Source organism: Mus musculus, chromosome 12 (assembly GCF_000001635.26).
Source record: "Mus musculus strain C57BL/6J chromosome 12, GRCm38.p6 C57BL/6J".
NCBI lineage: Eukaryota > Metazoa > Chordata > Mammalia > Rodentia > Muridae > Mus > Mus musculus.
This window is the reverse complement of record NC_000078.6, coordinates 84,944,095-84,964,839: the sequence shown is the minus strand read 5'-3', so window position 1 is coordinate 84,964,839 and position 20,745 is coordinate 84,944,095. Positions and strand designations below refer to the sequence as shown.

The 20,745-nt window shown below is 42.6% G+C and overlaps 1 protein-coding gene across 8 annotated transcripts in view; it reads left to right on the top strand.

The window, feature by feature from the left end:
• Arel1 (apoptosis resistant E3 ubiquitin protein ligase 1) overlaps nt 1-20,745 on the top strand; it is a 52,739-nt gene that overhangs the window by 6,039 nt on the left and 25,955 nt on the right. For 6 of the 8 annotated variants that reach the window (NR_157097.1, XR_872717.3, NM_001364189.1 and 3 more), the window contains exon 2: nt 13,459-13,787. The gene's annotated coding sequence lies outside the window, so the exon portion shown is untranslated. Of the gene's footprint in view, nt 1-12,423; nt 12,650-13,458; nt 13,788-17,916; nt 18,036-20,745 lie in introns of those variants that run through there. The other 2 variants (XM_030246891.1, NM_001364190.1) reach the window with 2 other exon arrangements.

Genomic DNA, 20,745 nt, shown 5'->3' with positions numbered 1-20,745 from the left:
TTACTTAAAAAGTAACCTGAAAGTAATGGATCATAATAGAGGCAGGAGTTTTAGCTTTGTGTGTGTGTGTGTGTGTGTGTGTGTGTGTGTGTGAGAGAGAGAGAGAGAGAGAGAGAGAGAGAGAGAGAATTGCAAACTTCTACCCCACTGGGCTGTGTATCTGGCCATTTGCCTGCCATTTCACGGCGGTTAATAAAATAACAACTCCTAGACTTGTGGAGGGAGGCGGCTTGTCAGGATCAGAGTTTTGCTTTGAAATATTCCTGCTGTAGCCAAGCTCGAGTAGTCCACGGCTACCTGATCACAGAAGCTGCTGTGGGGTGGGGACACGGGGCCCTGTCCTCCTCCTGTGCATAAGCAAGGAAGAGTTCATTTTATAGACAGACGAAAAAACCAGGATACGAGGAAGTAATAAATTGAACAGTAATTTATTTTTCCTTTAAAAATAAATTTGTTATTGAGTTAGACATAGTGTCAGCTCCAAAATTTTTGCAAATTCTTAAGCTTTCTGAGCTCAACAAGGCTCCAGAAAATGGCCCAGCACACATTCTAGATTGAATATATAAAAAAAGGAGCTTAAAAAAATAAAAGAAGACGCCAAGAGAAATAAATTCAGACACTAGGTGTGGTGGTACGTGTCTTTAATCTCAGTAAAGGCAGACGTGAGGATCAGAAGTTCAAAGCAGCTTGTGTTACAGAGTGAGACAGCATCTCAAAAAGAGCAAACACATAAAGTCCCCAACGGCTGGAAGGAGCAAGCAGGTCAAACCTTAGCCAGTTAAAACGAGTGAGAGAGTTTGGGAAGCTTTAAGCAAAAGAATGCATTATTATTTTAAATATATACATACATATATATATATATATATATATGCATGTGTGTCAGTATGAAAATATGCACATGTGAACATGGTTGCCCATGGAAAAGGGCATCAGATCCCCTGGAGCTAGTGTACAGGATGGTGAGCCACCTGGCATGGGTGCCGGGAACTGGACTCGGGTCCTCTGCTTGAGTAGTACTTGGCTAACTGCTGAGCCCACTCTTCAGCTCCATATGTAAAGCTTTAAGCACCTTGTCAACTGTCTCTAAAGTTCAAAAGGGTTTGAGGTTTTATTATTTTTCAACATATGCAGGTGTATGGGGCCAGTGTTCCCTGACTCCATTCACTTCCTCATGACTGTTAGGGTTTTTTCCACACACGTAGAGTTCCTGGAATACAGCTTCTTTCATGCCCTGTACACGGAACAGCAGTCCACTTGCCATATGGCAAATGAGGACTTAAGGGGAGAAACTCCTTTTATAGGAATTCAAGCTAAAGCAGCATTATATCGTGCCATTCTGTACTTGGGGAAGCACTGCTTGGGCAGGTATTTCTTGGTATTAAGGATTACATACCATTTCTGTCTTTGAAGTGTAGCCCTGTCCTGACAGGTGTCAGTGGCTAGTGATGAAGAATGCCAGGCCAGGTCCACGGCAGAGTTGTATCTCTCAGTTTCCATACTGGGTACTGGAGGGTTACCTTGGGATCTCACATATATTAAGAGACAAGAATTCTACCATTAAGCTGTATCTATCCCCAGGCCTATTAAAAAGTGCTACCAAAATAGAGCCAAAAGCTCCTATTATTGTTTTAGAAAACTGTATATTAGTTTTAGTTGCTACAGGTTACACACTGCTGTTAATTGCAACATTTGCTAAAATTAAAAAGTAATATTTTCAGCCAAGAATGATGGCAGAGTGTCTGTAATCTCATCCCTTGGGTGGTAGATGCAGGAGAATCCAGAGATAAAGGCCGGCCTTAGCTACACCAGACTTCTAAAAAAATCAAGCAGACCAGCTGGGCTCAGTTAAGTTTTTAGAACCTGTGTCCAGATCCTCAGAGTAAAAAGCTGGATGTGGCAGCACAGGTCTGTGATGCTCTGAGGAGAGAGAGACGGGGTAGGGAGTGGTGACAGCCAGCCAGTTTATCAGAGTCACTGAGTTTCAGGTCTGCTGAGAGAACTTATCTGTAAAAAACAAGATAGGCAGCCACCAAGGAAGCCTGACATGTGACCTCTGGCTTCCACAGGCACCCCCCGCCCCACACACACACACAGCAAGCAGTTAGCTTCTCGGGCCTCTCCTTATGGGCCACGTCTGTAATGTCCTACTGTGTCGCCACAGCGCTAAGAGTGATTAGTGCACTGGTCCAGACTGAAGTGGAATGCTGAGCGCTCTTTTTGTATATCTGCTACTTCGTTTTGATTCTGAGAAACTTAGTTTTGTTTTAAAGAGACTGATGCAAAGAGACTCTAAAGAGACTTAAGGGATGTGGACTTGCTTAGGTTCTGGTCATCTTAAGCTTCATTAGGCTAAGTTTTAATTGAACTGCTGAGGAATGTGGCTTTCTCCAGTTTCCCATAGGCCAGAGTGACGCTTAAACTAGACAGGATGACCTTCTGGAATCTTCTCAGTCACACCAGAATGATATGTGGCTGATTGTTTCCAGCTTTGTCCCAAGGAACGTGTTCTGGGTTCTAGAATTTGTCCAGAGGCAGATTCAGAGCTGCAGAGATTTGGGCCTGATCTGAAGACAGAGCAGGGACAGAAATCTTGGCTAAATTTAGGTATGCCAATTACTGGGTAGATGGGGGAAAGCTGCTAAAAGACAAAAGTCTTTCCAGGTTCAGAAATAGACTCTTATTTCAGTAGTGCTTAGGTGTGGGAGGTTGACTCTGAACGAAACAAAGAGATGGTAAAACTGAGTAATTATGAGATAAGTGGAGTGCAGGGTTTTAATAAAATCTTGTTAAAATTTTTGACAAGAGGTTTTTTTCCTTATGAAACTTTTAGATAAACTTTAGAAGAAAGCAGGAAAAAGTCTTTGTGATCTTGAGATCGGCAAAGACTTTAAAACTATAGAACCCAGGACAGAGCTGCATAAATGACTCGGTGGTTAAGAGCACTTACTGTTCTTGCAGGTCCCGTCCCACTACCTTGTCAGGCGCGTCACACCTGTAACTTCACGGCAGGGGACCTGAGGAAACCCGGCTTAGGTGCTGCGCATGCGCACACACACACACACACACACACACACACACAATTTAAAAATAAAAAGAAATATAAACTATAAAAGTAAATGTTGGGTTCCATCAGAATTTGAAATGGTTACTTTGTAGAAATTCTTAATTTCCATTAAAAATTGAAAAGGAGAGCTAGAGAGATGGCTTCGAGTTATGAACATTTTCTGCTTTTCCAGGGGACCTGAGTTCAGTTCCCAGCACCCATGTTGAATAGCTCACAACTGCTGGGAACTCCAGATTCATGGAATCTGACACTTTGTTCTGGCTTTTACAGGTATCACACACACACAAATATTCATACAAGTTTAAAAACAAGATCTCAAGAGGCAAGCCAAGGGCTTCCATTTAGAGTCTATAAAGACCTAGAGCTCAGTAGGAAGAAGACAACATGTTTGAATAGACATTTTATCAAAGAAGCTAAATAATAGCTAATACATACCTGACAAGATGCTCAGAACTCTTAGCCGTCCGAACGTGGTTCGATGTGGTGGCACAAGCCTTTAATTCCAGCATGTGGAAGACAGAAGCAAGCAGATCTCTGTGCATTAGAGGCCAGTCAGTGCTCCATAACGAAGCTTGTGGGTAAGGGGAGGATCAGCTATGAGCATGAGTAAAATCTGGACCCCTGACAGTACCAAGGTTGGTGGAGGTAGAGCGACCGGACTCATGTGCTGCTCTAAATGTAAAGTAATACAGCTGCCTGGGGAAGCAGCTGGGTCGTTTCTTGTAAGTTGGAAATATGCTTCTCCTGTGAACTAGCAGTTCCACGCCTGCATTTACTTCAGAGAATACAAATGTGTGCACACAGAAACTCACTCCTGAAGGGTCATTGTGACTTTATCCATAATAGCACTAAGCTGGACATCATCTAAGTGTCCATCTGGTGATGGATAAGCAGCCTCTACTCTGTCATTAGAAGGGACTACTACCCAGCACTCATGAACAAACTCCTTACTGACGTAAGCAACAGCATGAACAAGTCTAACTGCTATGCTTGCAGCTGGAGAGATGGCTCACTGGCTGAGAGCTCTTGCTGCTCTCAGAGGGCCGACCTGGTTTCAGTTCCCAGCACCCACATGGCAGCTCACAACTGTCTGTAACTCCTCCTATTCCAGTGGGTCTGATGCTTCCTTCTGCCCTCTGCAGTCATCAGGCATACACACAGTGCACAGGCACAACATGAGGCAAAACACTCATATACACAAAATAAATCTGTAAAATAAATTTTAAAATTTCAGTGAGGTACAGTGATTTTTATAGGATTAGATTCCAATTAGAGTCAGGGTTAGGTCTGAATTTCTTTGAGACACATGATTTTGAAATATCCATCCCTGGATTGAATTGCAAAGAGCTTACTGGTCATTAAATTGAGTCAAATTTAGACTAGTGTTCCTTTTTTTTTTTTTAAAAAGATTTATTTTTATTTATGCATGTTCGGCTATGTGCACACGAGTACACAGGTGTGTTATGTATGTGTATGCATACGAGAGCAGCAGATCAACTGACATGGCAGCGCCATCTCTGCAGCCCTGTAGTATACTTTTGGTATGTTTTTTATGTTAAGAACTTTAGTTTTTTATGTATGACTTTTACCTGCATATATGTATGTGTATCAAATGTGTGCCTGGGGTATGTGAAATCAGAAGGTGTGTCAGACACACTTGAATTGGAGTTACAGATGGCTGTGAGCTATCATGTGGGCACTGGGAATTAAACCTGGCTCCTCTGGAAAAGTGCTGCCCTTAAGGCTGAATCATCTCTCCAGCCATGCCTTAAGAGCCTTATTTTTAACAAGAGATAGAGCAGGTGTGCTGGTGCCCTTTGAGGCAGAGTCGGGAGGGTCACTGAGTTTAAGGCCTGCCTGGTCTTCATAGTTCCCAAGACAGCCAGGGTTATATAGAGAGACCTTCTCTCAAAACAAACAACAGGGATTGTAGGGTGTAAAGTGTATTTGAAGTTGTTAGGTTAGAACAGGAAAACTCTAGAAAATAACTTTGATTTTTGAGTTCCTGCCCCCACCCTCTGGCATAAATCTTTCATGGGTCTCACAATGTTTACTGCTTAAATGACTGCTTAAATAATATCTTCTTTTGACCCACAGTAAGTTACTTTTACAGTTTTTTCCCTCCCCCAGTTATTCCCTGCCATTGCTTCTTGTGCCTGCTTCCCCATATACTTAAAAAACAACAACAACAACAAAACCATAGTTACTTTTCTGTGTAAGAGTATTTGGTGGCATGGATGTAAGTGCATCATGCTCACACCTGGTATCCATGGAGGTCACGAGAAGACATCTGATTGATCCCTTGGAACTGACATTAGAGACAGTTATGAGCCACTATGTGCATGCTAGGAACTGAACCCAGGTCCTCTGTGAGAGCAGCCAGTGCTCCCCTGAGTCATCTCTCCAGCAACCACCCCTACCTTATAACATCCTCCTTTTGAGACAGGGTCCCTCAATTTCCTAATCTTAAATGCCCTTTCAGCTCAGCCTCCACGATAGTTGAAACTACAAGTCTGTGTCACCATTGCCTGCTTTCTTCCTGCATATGACCTCTCCTCAGAGTTGGTGCTGTCATTCTCTCCCAAGTCTAGGTTTCTCCTAAGATTGTAAGTTTTACTGGCTTACAGCTTATAGTTTGGAATGTGTGACCATGTGACAGGAAGCTCTTCAGCACTTCCCTTTATTTGTTTGTTTGTTCAGGATCCTGAATACAGGATCCTGCTCCACAGGTCAGGGTGACCTCAGACTTGAGCCCACCCACATCAGCCTCCTGACTTGCAGGGACAGCTGGCACTGCCACCATGACTGCTAAAATCAGTTAGCCTCTTTCTCCTTTGGTTAAAAAAAATAATAACTTAAAAAATATTTTTTTTTTGTTGCTTAAAATCTAAAATGAAGTAATAGTTCTTTAAATTTTCAAATCAAATATATAATTTGAGCTTTCATTCTACCTATCTCCCAACTACTCCTCTGGCTGGCCAGGGAGGAAGGGCTTCTTTTATTACATCAGAATTCCTGGTTAATATCATAGGCTCTCAAATCAAATTGTCTGGCTCTCTCAGCTATCAAATAGGTGGCTTTATCAATGTATTTCAGCTCTCTGTGCCTCTGTTTCCTAACCTAATAGATCATATACTAGATGTGGTTGACCTGAGGGTTGAATGATGTAATGCAGACGAAAGACTTGTCCCACAGTCAATTCTCAGCAGCATACTCTTGTTACTGTCATTGTCCTTGAGAGAGCCCCAGAACATCAGTATTTTGGATGGTTGCTATGATTGTTTCCACATGAGATCGCTCTAGAAAACCAGCTAATCTCTTGGGGAGAGTATAGCCACCTTCCTCTCTTACTGGAGCTGCTATGGCCTGACATAAGCCACAGTCATATTTGGCAAGTCAGCGACCTTTAGAACAAGACCACCTGGGTCTGGGATTTCCATTCTCAGCTTTCTTTCCCTGTAGTTCAGGACCAGCTCTTCTAGAACAGCTGGATCTCTTCTTTTCTCACCATGTCTCCACTTTACATCTACAACCAAGACAGGCTAAGTAACTAGTCCAAGACCAAACTCCTGCTCTTCTCCATTCCTGAGACGGTACTTAGAAGCAGTCACTCTGTCCCTGGTGGTCTTTCTAAATACTTTGCTTTATGATGCTGAAATTTGTCGTCACTCCCCTTTTTGGCATGGTATTTTTACCTGCCTCTAGGCTATCAGACTCCCTCACTCACCTTTGCAAGTACTCGCTCTTTCTTTAAAAAGCATTTTATTTTAAAATATGTTTATTAATTACTTATTCTTTAATTATTTGTATATCTTTGAAAATGCAAGTTCCCACAGAGGGCAGAAGAGGGAGTCCGAGCCTCTGGAGCTGGAGGAAGTTGTGAGCCGCCCCACTGGGTGCTGGGAACCAAGCTCAGATCCTCTCTACATAGCAACGAGCTCTCTTAACCACGGGCCCCTCACACTCATTCTTAGTTAGTTGGCCTTACTGCCTCTACTGTGAAGACACTGGCTGGCTCTTAAGGCAAGGTTACCGCTGTCCTGCCTGACCTTCACACTTCTCTGTCGCTGTCCTTAGCATGTGTAATTGTCCACTTTCCACAGTGAATCGCGTTCATCTGTGAGCAGCCCTAACTAAATTCAGTGGGTATAGACGTCAGCAGCAACAGAAAGACATGGCATGGGAAAGGGCTTTCTTGCTAGGAAGAAGCGGGGATTCAGCAGGAGTGGGAGGGGGATGAGAGAGGGTAGTATGGGGTGAAAATGACCAAAATACACTATATGCATTTATGAATTTGTCAGATAAGTATTGTGTCTTGCTTGGACAACATACCATGTTTTAGGCCAGTCTGAGTTCATGGTTAAGGCACTTGAGAAAAAAACCAAAGGCAGGGAGGTAGTTCTATGATAGGACCATGTGTAGTATCCAGATGATCTCTATGATAGGACCATGTGTAAGCATCTAGATTAGCTCTCTGATAGGAGTATAGAATGCTTAAGGCTTTGAGCTTGACTCCCAACACAAAAAGGAAGAAGAAAAGAAAGGAAAAGGAAACAAAAAGAGGGGCAAATGCTGTTTTAACTTATCCCTGTGCCTCAGGACTTCAGCTTTTATCAGGTAGTCAGACCAGATGCTCAAGAAATATACAATGAAGAGTATGCCGTGCAGAGAAACCAAAGGTGTTGGCTGTTGGAAAATTCCATGTTGAACTGCCTGTAGTTTTAGAAAATAATTCTAACCAAAGGGAAAATGTAGCTTTCTAGGGATTGGGGCAGCAAATTGAGGTCAGAAGATTAAATGTGTGATAGGTGGTAGTGGGTCAGAAGAAGTGTGTGCTTTTCAGACTCTTATGAACAAGAGCTTTAAGGCCTTTGGCAGAGGACAGAAGCTGGCAGGAGAGAACCAAGGAGCCTTTTGGTCCTAAGTATAAAATGTGTATGACTGTTTGAACATGCCCATGTTTTAGCTTTAGAAACTCATGGAACTTTGTGTTCTTTGTTCTTGTCTGCATATTTAACTTGAAAATAATTTTTTCTCTCTGCTTACTTCCTCTAGTAAGAGAGATATTGCAAGAACACGTCATCTGTTCTCTGGGCTTTGGCGTCTTCTGCATGCCCCAGTGCCCAGGTCTGACAGGCAAGGAATGGGGTTGTAGTCTAGTACGGCAGCACACCAGCTTTCTGTGATTTGGGGGATTGCCCACTCAGAAGTATTATGTCATGGGACAGAGGAGGGTGAGCTCATCTTATTCTGATTGACTGGGTTGTTCCTGGAAGGCTGCAGTCAGTTGGAGGCACCTCATTACAAGAGTGCTGGGGACCAGTTGGAAAGAGTTCACAGGAGACCCACAGGCATGCTTAAAGGACCAGAGAGGCTGACTAATGAGGAAAGAGTATAAATGGAACCAAGACAGCAGAAGTACACAACTGTGTAAATATCTCAGGGATATAAACTTGATGGGGGAGAGCAGCTCTTGGCTTTTTGGTTTTGTTTTTTGTTTTGTTTTTTTTTTGTTTGTTTGTTTGTTTTGTTTTGTTTTTCAAGACAGGGTTTCTCTGTATAGCCCTGGCTGTCCTGGAACTCACTTTGTAGACCAGGCTGGCCTCAAACCAGAAATCCGCCCGCCTCTGCCTCCAGAGTGCTGGGATTAAAGGAGTGCGCCACCACGCCCGGCGAGAGCAGCTCTTTATGGTGTGGTTTGGGATGGGGAAAAAAAATCCAAGAGTAAAATTAAGACAGTATAATTGTAAGCTAACAGTTGTGGACATCTTCGTAGTTAGACCATTCTACGCTAAGGACCTTGTCTCAGCTGAATGAGTTTTCTTTTAAACATTGGAGAATACATTGGAGAACTGCATTCTTTTTTTTTTTTTTACATTCCATCTTGTTTTGTGGAAACCAGTAGGTGACAACAGAATTCTTGCATGCTGTTACCACCTCTAAATGCACTGGAAGTAAACTTTCACATGGGTGTTTTCTTGTTTTCTTAGAATAGCATTTTAAAGACTAGAAAGATGGCTTGGTGGTTAAGATCATGTGCTGCTCTTGTGGAGGACCTGGGTTTGATTCCCAGTACCCAGCCGGTGGTTTACAACCATTCATAATTCCAGTCCCAGAGGATCCAATGCCCTCTTCTGATCTCCCCCAAGCACACATGAGGTGCACACATACATACATACATACCTGCAGGCAAACCCTCATAAACATAAATTAAATAAATCTTTAAAATATATGAATAGCATTTTGAAAACAGACCAAGTCATTAGTATGTTATTAAAATAATTTTTGGAACAATAATTTATTTGCTTCTTCAGATATATTGTATAACAAAAATCCTCTTGCTTAGCCTTTGGAAATGATTAAATAAAATTCTTTGTTGTTCTAAGAATACAGACATGAAGCTTTTACATAAGAGCTAAAATAAGAGCCAGGGACGGTTATACACACGTGTAAGCCCAGCAATTGGGAAGCAGAGACAGGAGGGTGGTGAGTTTCAGGCTAGCCTGTATTGCATATTGAAAGCCTGTTCTCCAACCGTAGGAGAGGGAAAAGAATTGAAATGAGAAGCCTTTGCATAATTTTTTGAGTTTTCTAGCTTTTGTTTTTAGAAGAGGTATAGTAGAATGGGAAGAAAATAATTTTTGACTATGTAGAGAGGCCGTGTCTCAAAACCAGGTATATGTACTGTTTGCCTCAAACACCTCAGATAATATATACATACACCTCTACTGCAACTACTTGGCTCTGCCTTATGCAAAAACTGAGTATAGATTGGGTATATGAACGAATGAACTTGGACATTTTTATTCTGTTTGTGTTTAAAAAGAACAAGACCAAACAGATAAATTTGACCCACAAATTATTTTACCAACTCTTGCTTTAAGTCTCTTGTACCTGAAAGTATAGTCTCTGATGCCAGCAGCACTAAGGGTTCCCTGTAAGGCTGTTAGAACACGGGGAGCACTGGGCTTCCTGCTCTACAGTTGAGGCAGTGCTTCTGAAACATTTAAGTTAAGCCCATAGAGAAGCTGGGCTGGAAACGGGTAGCAATGCTTAGGTTGAGTCTTGAAGCTCACTAGAGTTACTGAAACATGGGGATAAGCATGCTCATAGCAGGGACAGAGTATATTAGAACTAGTTATAATAACCAAGTAGCTGAACACAGAACTGGAGCGCCACCAAAATCATAATGAATAGAAATAAAACTTCAGTAATGGTTTATCTTTTTGTTGTTGTTGTTTTTTGTTTTTTTGTTTTTTGAGACAAGGTTTCTCTGTATAGCCCTGGCTGTCCTGGAACTCACTCTGTAGACCAGGCTGACCTTGAACTCAGAGATCCGCCTGCCTCTGCCTCCCGAGTGCTGGGATTAAAAGTGTGCGCCACCACCACCACCGGACTTTATCTTAACTTCTTTATGTCATTTCATTATTTGAAAATAGATAACTTAAACCCAGCAAGATGGTGTTTGTTTAGTTTATAATCCCAGTACTGGGAGGTAGGGACAGGAGGGGAAGTGCAAAGTCACCCTTGCGTTTCCAGGTTGATCACATGAGACCTTAGCTCCAAAGGAGAAAACAGAAAACCCCAAAAGGCAATTTTCCTATTCTCTACCCCTCTTTAAAAGAAAGTAGGTCTCCCAAAATTAATATTCGTCAGAAATAGCAACTTTTTATTTTGTCTTTTAAGCATTTGGAAAACTGGGGCTGGAGAGATGGCTCCGTGATTAAGAATGTGTACTGCTTTCCCCGAGGACGAGGTCAGTCTCCAGCACCAACGTCAGGCAGCTCACAACTGCCTAGAGCTCCAGCCCCACAGGACCTCTACAGGCACCTGCACCCATGCACACTTATCCATTCTCTCTCTTTCTCTCTCTCTCTTTCTCTCTCTCTCTCTCTCTCAAATATTTAAAAAGAGATAAACCTCCGGTTGTGGTGGCATATGCCAGTAGGATTTGCTGAAGGAGGCAGAGGCAGGAGGATCATGAGTTCAAGGCCAGCCTGGGCTACATATTTGGGGGCTGGAGAGATGGCTCAGCAGTTTAAGAGCACCGGCTGCTCTTCCAAAGGTCCTGATTTCAAATCCCAGCAACCACATGGTGGCTCACAACCATCCATAATGAGATCTGATGCCCTCTTCTGGGTCGTGTCTGAAGATAGCTACAGTGTACTTATGTATAATAGTAAATAAATAAATCTTTGGGCTGGAGCAAGCAGGGCCAGAGCGAGCAGAGGTTCTGAGTTTAATTCCCAGCAACCACATGATGGCTCACAACCATCTGTACAGCTACAGTGTACTCATATATATAGAATAAATAAATAAATCTTTAAAAAAAGAGAGAGATAAACCATGCATAGTGGTACACATCAGGTCAAGGCCTTGGTTGGCTATATAGTGATTTTGAGGCCAGCTGAGCTACATGAGACTCTATATCTCAAACAAAACAAAATAATATAGGTAGAATGTGAAAATTATTTGTAATTACATGTATTCCAAGAGATGTCAACCATTAACATTTTTATTTTCCTCTGATTTTTAAAAAAAAATTATTATTTTATGTATGAGAGCTCTATCTGTATGCACACCTGCACACCAGAAGGGGGCATCAGATTTCATTACAGATGGTTGTGAGCCATCAGGTGATTGCTGGGAATTGAACTCAGGGCCTCAGGAAGAGCAGTCAGTGCTCTTAACTGCTGAGCCAGCCCTCCTCTTCTGATTTTTTAAAAAAATAATTTTAAAAGATTTATTTAATATTTTTATTAATGTGTATGTATATATATGCCATTTGTATGTGTACCCATGGGTGCCAAAAGACACCAGATCCCCTGGATTTGGAGTTGTAGGTGGTTGTGAACTGTCCTGTGTGGGTGCAGGGAATGGAAATTGGGTCCTCTGCAAGAGGAGCAGTTGTTGCTAATCACTGAGGAATGTCTCCCACCATCCTTCTAAAGTCTTTATATAACTACATAATGCTGCTGTTTCTAAGATTGGGCTTGTACTATATGAACAATGATGAGCTTGCTTTTTCATTCAATAGTTTGTGAACATTTCCCAATCTGGTGTTTTTGTTCCTTAAAAGTTTCATTTTTAAATTATCATATAACATTCTATCATGAAGATCTTTAGTAGTTTACATAACTATTCCCGTGTTTGCAGATCCTTTAAACTGGTTCCAGTTGCTGGGTGACCCATGCTTTGGCTCATGTACTTGGCAAGTCCATCACCATGTGTTAAAATACTTGCATATACTTACCCATTTTTAATTATAAAAGTCTGCCAACTTATTTGACCTGCTGGCCTCCAGTCCTTCTGTTCTGGTTTGTTTAGCATTTTGTGTTTTCTCCCTTGGTTGCTCTTAGCAGAAAGATAGGAGAATGGTCATTAAAAATGTGGACTCTGGGACCAGACTGTCTGCTGCTTTTGGGAGTTAACTGGGAAAGTATCTTACTCGTTACGTCTGGACTGTAAAGTCTGATTAAGTAGTCCTGTATCTGCGCCTAAGAAAGAGAACTGTATATGCACTGGAAATCCTGAAGGCTGGTAATAGTCTGTGCTGTTGGCGAGGCTGTCTCTTCCCATTTCCTGGTTAGTAGCCCCTTTTCATTTCCTTTATGGTAGCTCTTTGTATATGTGCACCCACAACCCCCTTTTTGCTACATTTGGTCCCTGAATGTGTGAGTGTTATGAAGCGACTTTACTTGGTAACTTTATTTTTAAAGTTGACAACTTGTAGCTCCCCTTTTTGGTCTTGGGACTCGTGCTCATCCTGCGTTAGCCTCCCAGGTGCTGCTGGGATCACAGGCTCATACTACCATGCCAGCCCAGAGTTTTAATTTTAGTGATATTGTTATCTTTTACCATGTCTTAGAACTGTGAGCTTGAGTGCAGAGGAAGTGGCATGCCTAGGCGGACATAAAGTCTTTAAAGCTCTGCTGGCACTTCTTTCCAGCTGAGGACTGAGTCGTTCCATGGTGTGCACTCTGAAAGCTGCCTCTGCCCTGCTTCCGTCTCAGTTCTCTCCCCATGCTTCCCACGCCCTGTGTCCCAGCCCCATTGAGCTGCAGTCAGGCATGAGGCTGTGATGAGTCTCTTTAAATCTGTACCCTAGCTTACGTCTGCTGAAAGCCTGGGGCGTTTGAGGAGCGTGAGGTTCTGTGGAGAGATTGCCAGGGGACCTTGGTGGACTTGGTGAAGTAGCTGCAGAACTATGACGTTTGTGTTGGAAAGCTTGGTCAGAATTTACCAACTTTTGATTACTTTAGTGTACTTATGGCATGGGTAGCTCCTCTGTTGCTAGGGTAGTTTTTTGGTGGTGGTGGTGGTGGTGGTGTGTGTGTGTGTAAAATCTCTTGCAGAAGCAAAACCTTACTGAACTTACCATTTTTTCTTTCTAGGAGGATCCTGGTTCCAGAACAGATGCCTCTTTCAGCATTGGTTACATCTTTCGCTAGAGGAGCCCAGGAATGATACTTTCTTGGGCTCTATTTCTTCACCCAGCATTCAAATGCTTCAGTCCAAAACCACTTGACTCTTTGCTTCCTGGGACACACTTAACCTCAATGAAGATTTGGAGGGCAGATCCTTTCTGGTGACTTTTTGGCCTTTTCTTTTTCTTTTCTTTTTTTTTTTTTCAAATGTGCAAGTTAGAAGACAAGTGAAAGGAGTGGAAAGTTGCTGCTTTGGTGAATAACTTGGTTCTTAGAACATGGGCCCTCGCTTAAAGGTAAGTAAGTACCGTCAAGTGCACTGTCGGAAACATAGCACACACCTTTCCACAATGTCTATCGGCTGGAGAACAGTAAACTCACATTGTACACTGGCTTTGAGGGTGGCAGTCTGCCAAGTCCTTCCACTTTCCTAACTCGCCAAGACAAACACAACTTCTCTTACCCTAATGTTAATTACTAATATTTACCCTCAGCGTACACATTATACATCATGGAGTAAACACTCTCTCTGTATATCTATATAGATATAAATATAGCTATATTATCTATTGTATATATAATATGTATTGAATATATATATACATGCACACACACTTTCTTCCAGTTGAAGGCTATAGAGGGGTAAATTGGTTTGAATAGATTCAGTGTTTCAGAGAGGCCTGTGCAGCTGGTAGGAATAAGATGTGAACATGCGGGGGCTAGAGAGACGGCTCAGCCATTAAGAGCACTGATTGCTCTTCCAGAGGTTCTGAGTTCAATTCTCAGCAACCACATGGTAGCTCACAACCATCTGTAATGGGGTCTGATGCCCTCTTCTGGTGTGTCTGAAGAGAGCAATGGTGGTGTACTCGTTTGTATAAAATAAATAAATCTTAAAAAAAAAAATCAATGTTCAGGGGCTGGAGAGATGGCTCAGCGGTTAAGAGCACCAACTGCTCTTCCAAAGGTCCTGAGTTCAAATCCCAGCAGCCACATGGTGGTTCACAACCATCTGTAATAAGATCTGATGCCCTCTTCTGGAGTGTCTGAAGATAGCTACAGTATACTTACATATAATAAATAAATAAATCTAAAAAAAAAAGATGTGAACATGCTGGACACTGGGGCTACTGCTACTGCAAAGTTAGGCTGCAGGATCAGAGCTGGATTAGCCTTGGGGTCTAGTAAAGCCACAGAAGTAAGGTGCAGACCAGTGAGGCGAAGAGTGGGACAAGATCCACATGAGTGGACAGAGAGAGATGAAGAAATGGCGAGACAGGCAGCAGTTTGAGAAAGCCATGTCAGCAGTAGGGAGTGAGCTGAGCTGAAACTACTGTGCAACACACATGCGTGCGTGCACGCACATGCACACACCCTGGGTGGTTCAAGTGAGAGAGGGGCACCCTTTCCTCAGTCTGGTGTGTTTCCTAAAAAGATTCACATCCACACCTGTGCTCCTGTGGTCTAACTCACTCCAGTCAATATAGAGGGGCCTTTCTACTTTGAGGAAGATAGTTATGTGTCAGGGTATGCTCACGGGTGGTCTAGGTAGATTACCTGTCCACCAAGGGGTAGTCATCCTTGATCCTCCGTCCTCAAGTTGGAGTCAGTTGCTGCTGATAAAATCAGAGTTTCTTAGGTTGGGTCACTTTGTTATACAACAGAGTAACTTGGGACAGGGCGCAACCTGATCTCCACACCGAGCTAATAGACTGTGCTGAGACTCAGCTACTGTGGTGGAGGGTGTGGGTCAGTGATCAGACCCTCAGCCTCTGGCAAGAGAGAACGGGGGGAACACAGGCTGCAGTGAGATTCAGCTGGCTCTAGCAGAACAGTTTTGAACTAATTCTTCATTTATTATTAATTATTTATTTAATTTATGTGAGTATGCTGCAGCTGACTTCAGAAGAGTGCATTGGATCCCATTACAGATGGTTGTGAGCCACCATGTGGTTGCTGGGAATTGAACTCAGGACCTCTGGAAGAGCAGTCAGTGCTCTTAACCACTGAGCCATCTCTCCAGCCCTAATTCTTCAGGTTTGAAAAATGACTTTTTTACAACTGATCTTCAGCAGTGGGGCTAAAATGTATTGGATGTTGCAGAGTTTAGAATGTGTATGTCTGTTATCATTTTGGCATTTCCTGAAGATAGGTATTTTCAAGAATTCCCTCCATTTTTATAAGTCCTGTGAGCTAAAGTAAGCTCTAGCATTAAGCAGCTTGCCTGTGACCCTGCATCATCGAGTGCTTTCTCTGTACTAGATAGCTGGCACCGCCTCTGCTTTGGCTTGCCATGCGTTATTTTTACTTCAGAAGATAACAAAAAAGCTGGAGGAATTTGTAGTCCTGATTTTAGCTTTGCTGTGAGATTCCTCATAATTACGTTGGATGACTTCTCTCTTTCTGTCTTAATTGTTTTCTTAAATCCCTTTTCTCTAAATACTTGGCTATTTCTATTACTTCATTCTTTTTCATGGTTCAGAATTACGGGTACAAAGTTGAAGGCTTCAGTTAGACATGGGATTGTTACTTAAACCACTATAGGAGTGATGTTTTTAGGCACTGTGTAAAGATTGTCCTTGTATTACTCAAATGCTGATTTCTGTGCTCAGAATTGAGAACAATCTGGACTTTGGTCATTTTCGTGAAGCATCTCCTGCCTCAGTATCTTGTAAACATGCCCTCTCTTACTCCCTGATTGGTTCAATAAAGAACTGATTCAGCCAATAGCTGAGCAAAGTAGAGAACAGTGCAAGATTACCAACCCCAGTGTGTGTGTAGACTCCCAAAGGAAGGGAGAGAGAGGGAGGAGGAAGAAAAGGGGAAGGAGGAGGAGGAACAGGAGGAGGGGAGAAGCCACATGGAGAAAGCAGGAGGATTTGCCATGAGATTGCAGAGGACAGGTGGACCAGAGCCAACCAGGGCAAGACCAGATGGCAAGTAATGGGACGTTTGGCTGGTTAGTAGCAGCTTAGTTGGGTTAGAATAGATCAGAATGAAAATACCAGGTCTTTATGTCTTTATTTGGGAGCTAAAATGTCCTAGAGCAGGCATAGAAATGCCCTGCTTATTCAGGTACAAAAGGGGCAGAGAAAATCCCCAAGAATCACTTTTACAGGAGAGCCTCATCAGCTTAACTTTTCTAGGCCCAGCTTGTTTGTTTTGCTTGCTTGACCTGTGAGAATAATAGTGCTTATCTTTTGGTCACAGTTAGGTTCGTAGGGTAAGATGTGTAAAGCCCATTGGGCAATGGTTGGCTTAGTTCTTAGTGCTAAAGCAGCCCTCATTCACTGAGACAAGTCCAACCTTTGACTATTGTGATGCAACCTGGTCATCTACAGAGGTCATACTCTAGAACTGTCCATTGTTTCCAACAAAGAAAAAGAAAATCTCATAATGCTTAAGTAAGTTAGTGGTTTTGTGTTAGGCTAAGTTCAGAGTTCTCTTGAGTTATATGTGGCTCACTGGCTGCAGGTGTACATACCCATGAGTTACTAGTTTATCAGTACTACTGTTAGTCTTCAGGCTTAGAGTGAGACATTATAAGGGCCAGAATACTGTAGAGAGGAATGTCAGCTAACTTGGAAGTAAGTTGTGTTGAGTAGTATGTTCACCATGTTTCTTAAGCATAGATTAGAGTGGAAAGGTTCCAGTGTAGTTTGTATGAAAGTGGGGCCAACAGAAAGTAGATGGTACTGTAGATACAAACTCCTTGTGGACATTTGATATACTTATTGAACTGAAGGAAATTAAGAATTTTGGGCCTTAAAGAGCTTAATGAATACATTGGTTCAAGCAAATATACTGGTAATTAAATGTTTTAGAAACTGTATTAGGCTTTGGATGTGGTGGCCACACGCTTTTAATCCCAGTACTCAGGTGGCAGAGGCAGGTGGAACTCTGTAAGTTTGAGGTTAGCCTGTTTGGCATAGTGGTTTCCAGTACAGGTAGGACTATGTAGAGAGACCCTATCTCAAAACAAACAAACATTGTATTAGGGTTAGGAGTGTAGCTTAGTGGTAGACTTTTGATGATGTACAAGGCCTTGGTGTCCATTCCAGGACCACAACAATCAAAACTAAGCTGTATCTAAAAGACAGGTTGTTCCCTCTGCAAAACTCTTGAACTTTAGGCATCTGAGGTAAGAAAAGAACAGACAGTTGACAATATCTATTTAACCAATTCTTTATTCATATTTATTATAGTTTCTATCTATAATTAGACTGGATGCTTATGAGGATATAAAATATTTATTGTATGTGTTGTGTATGTGTATAGAATGTGCATTGTGGTGGTTTGAATATGCTTGGCCCAGGGAGTGGCACTAATAGGTGTGGCCTTGTTGGAGTAGGTGTGGCCTTATTGGAGGAAGTGTGTCACTGTGGGGGTGGGCTTTGAGACCCTCCTCCTAGCTACTTGGGAGCCAGTCTGCTCCTGGCTTCCTTTGGATGATGTAGAACTCTCAGCTCCTTCTTGAGCACCATGCCTTCCTGGTTGCTGCCATGCTTCCCGCCATGATGATAATGGACTGAACTTCAAAACCTGTAAGCCAGTCCAAATTAAATGTGTCCCTTATAAGAGTTGCCTTGGTCATAGTGTCTCTTCACAGCATTGAAAACCCTAAGACACGCACACACAGGTGGGAAGGCCCAAGGTTGATAAGTGTCTTTGTTTGATGGCTTTTCACCTCTATTTTTTTGAGATAGAATCTCTCACTAACCCTGAAGCTTATTATCAGTGTGGCTAGGCTGACTGGCCAGTGAGCATCAGAGCTGCTTGGTTTTGCCCCCACAGGGCTGGGGTTGCAGGCTTTGTTACATGGGTTCTGGGGACCCAAGCTCAGGTCCCTGTGCCTGTGTGTGAGGCACCAACTAAGCTGTGTTCAGCTCCCATAAGAGAAGGTTTAAGATTAGTTTTTGTCTCATATCAGTTACCTTTTTGAAATGAAAAACAAAACAAGAATAAAACAATGTAAATGCCATAAATTTTTAAAAGTTGTATATATATAAATCTAGAGGTAGAAAGAATTTCTAAATTGAAAATTATCAATTTTAAGGAGTAAGGAGTTAGGCTTTTTCCTACAGCTTGAGGTCAGGAGTTATTCCATGAACGGAAACTAAAATAGTAGGCTGAGTAAACAGTGAACATGACTTTTTACAAAGTTTTTATTGACATTATTAATTAAATATATCTATATAATATATTTTGGTTATATTTGCAGGAGTATGGGCACTTTACCAGTGTCTACGTCACAGAAGAATATATCTCCCCAAATATTGTCCATTAACAACCGATAAATCCTCAGTAAGGGCTGGGGCCTTGTGAGTTCATCCCTTCTCCATGCTAGGATGTTAACAGGCTCCATCATATGCAAGTCTTGTATAGGTAGCCATAGCTCCCATGAGTTCAAAAGTGTGGCAGCCCTGCCACGTCTGGCCAACAGTATGCTACCACTTTCTTCCATCTTTGCCTCTTAAGTTCTGTGGTCTTCTCTTCTGCAGTGCTCCTTGAGCCCTGAATAGGATGATGCAGATGTCTCATTTATTCTTGAGTATGTATTCAAGTCACTATTCTTATCATTTGACTAGCCATGAGTATAGCTACCCTTGTCCACAGTCAATCAAAAGTTCTCTAATAACCACAAATGACAACAAAAGTGCCCTGTGACTGTAAACATTCTTTAGAAGGAGTTTAACAGACATCATTTCCATTTAGCCCAACTATAGCTGTAGCTTCTCTGCTGGGGTCTGAGACCTCACTCATGGGTTTTGACCAGGTTTACTGTACCAAGAGATGGCTTTTTGAAAATGTGTGGAGACAGGGCATTCAGGGAGTATATATGCGAGTGTAGTTTCTGACCTGGGTAACAGGAATCCGAGGAGAAATGATGAAAGAGTATGTGAGGTGTGGCTACGGAGAGTAGTGTAGGGTGGAGCAGGACAGACAGGGCAGAGGGAACCCATGACAGTCATCGAGGCTGTGTGCCAGGAGGAAGGAGAGGGCGGGAGATGGAGAGGATTACAGGCTCAGGATGTGACCTTAGGGAGACTTGGAGCAGGGTACGTGTTTTAGGAAGCCTCTAGGGCTGTGAGGTTAGAGGAAAGGATGGTTTAGAAAGGTCAGAACAGTGAGTTTGCAAGCGACAGAGCTCAGGCCTTACTCAGATGTTCTAAGACGAGGAGAGTCCCTTGGGAAAAAGTAGTCACTGGTCCTGGGTTTTAAGTGTGAAGAGGATTGTGGTAGAGGCAATAGAAATGACTTACTGGAAAAGGTCTAGGCAATGTAAAAGCCAGTACTAATAATTTGGTTGAGAAATAATCTAATAGGGAAAAACAATGCCCAAGGGTTTAACAAGGCAAAGGTGACTCTTGCTGGAGTCAGAGTGGATGTTATGCTCTGGGCTGTTTCCCAGTGCCTGACACAGCAAGCACTTAGAATTTGTTGGATGGTTTGCTTTAATGCGAGTTCTTAACTTCTTATAAAAGTTTTCAGTCATCACATTAGAAGAGTGTAAAGAATTCCCTTGAAGGGTAAGATTTGTTGATCCAGTGAGAAATCATGTCCTTTGTAATTGTTAATACATTTCTCCCTGAATTTCCTGTCAGCTCTGAAGCAAAGGAGGTATGATGCTGGTTCTATAGATAAGCAGCACAAAGACTGAAAGCTCACTGCAGTTCTAGGCTGACGTGTTAGCCCACTAAGTCCTAATAACACCCAAGTGAGGTGCCTGTGAGTACTCTCTCCATTTGACAGAGAAGAAAACTGGCTCTCAGTGGAGAGATTAGGTGGCTTGGCCAGGGTCACAGTTTGAGCTTATGAATCTGACTGAAGGATGGAGGCATCTGTCTGCTTGCTCCTCTGTGTTTCACTATTTGTTCCACTCTGCCTTTAGAGCTGTCAGTACTCTGATGAACTATGCCAGAGTTATGCTAAGGAGGTGAAGATAGTAAATCCTAACTTGTTAAAGCAGCAAGAACTGTCACACCCATGGAGGTGTAGATTAGCTATCGCCCTGGCCCTTCCTTCCTGTTTTGGTTTGCCGTTTGCCAGCTGCCTCATGGTGGGCAAAAGGTTGTAATTGTCAGAGGCAGGTAGGCACTTTCCTGTCCTTGTGTCTCAAGCCATGTGTCACCTCTCTCTCTCTTAAAACCTTGACGCACAATCAGATATAAATGCACACAGGTGCCTGTTCTCCTTTCCCTTTTCAAATTGTTCTGTGCTCTCCAAGGTTGGAGTCTAGAAATCTTTAGATGT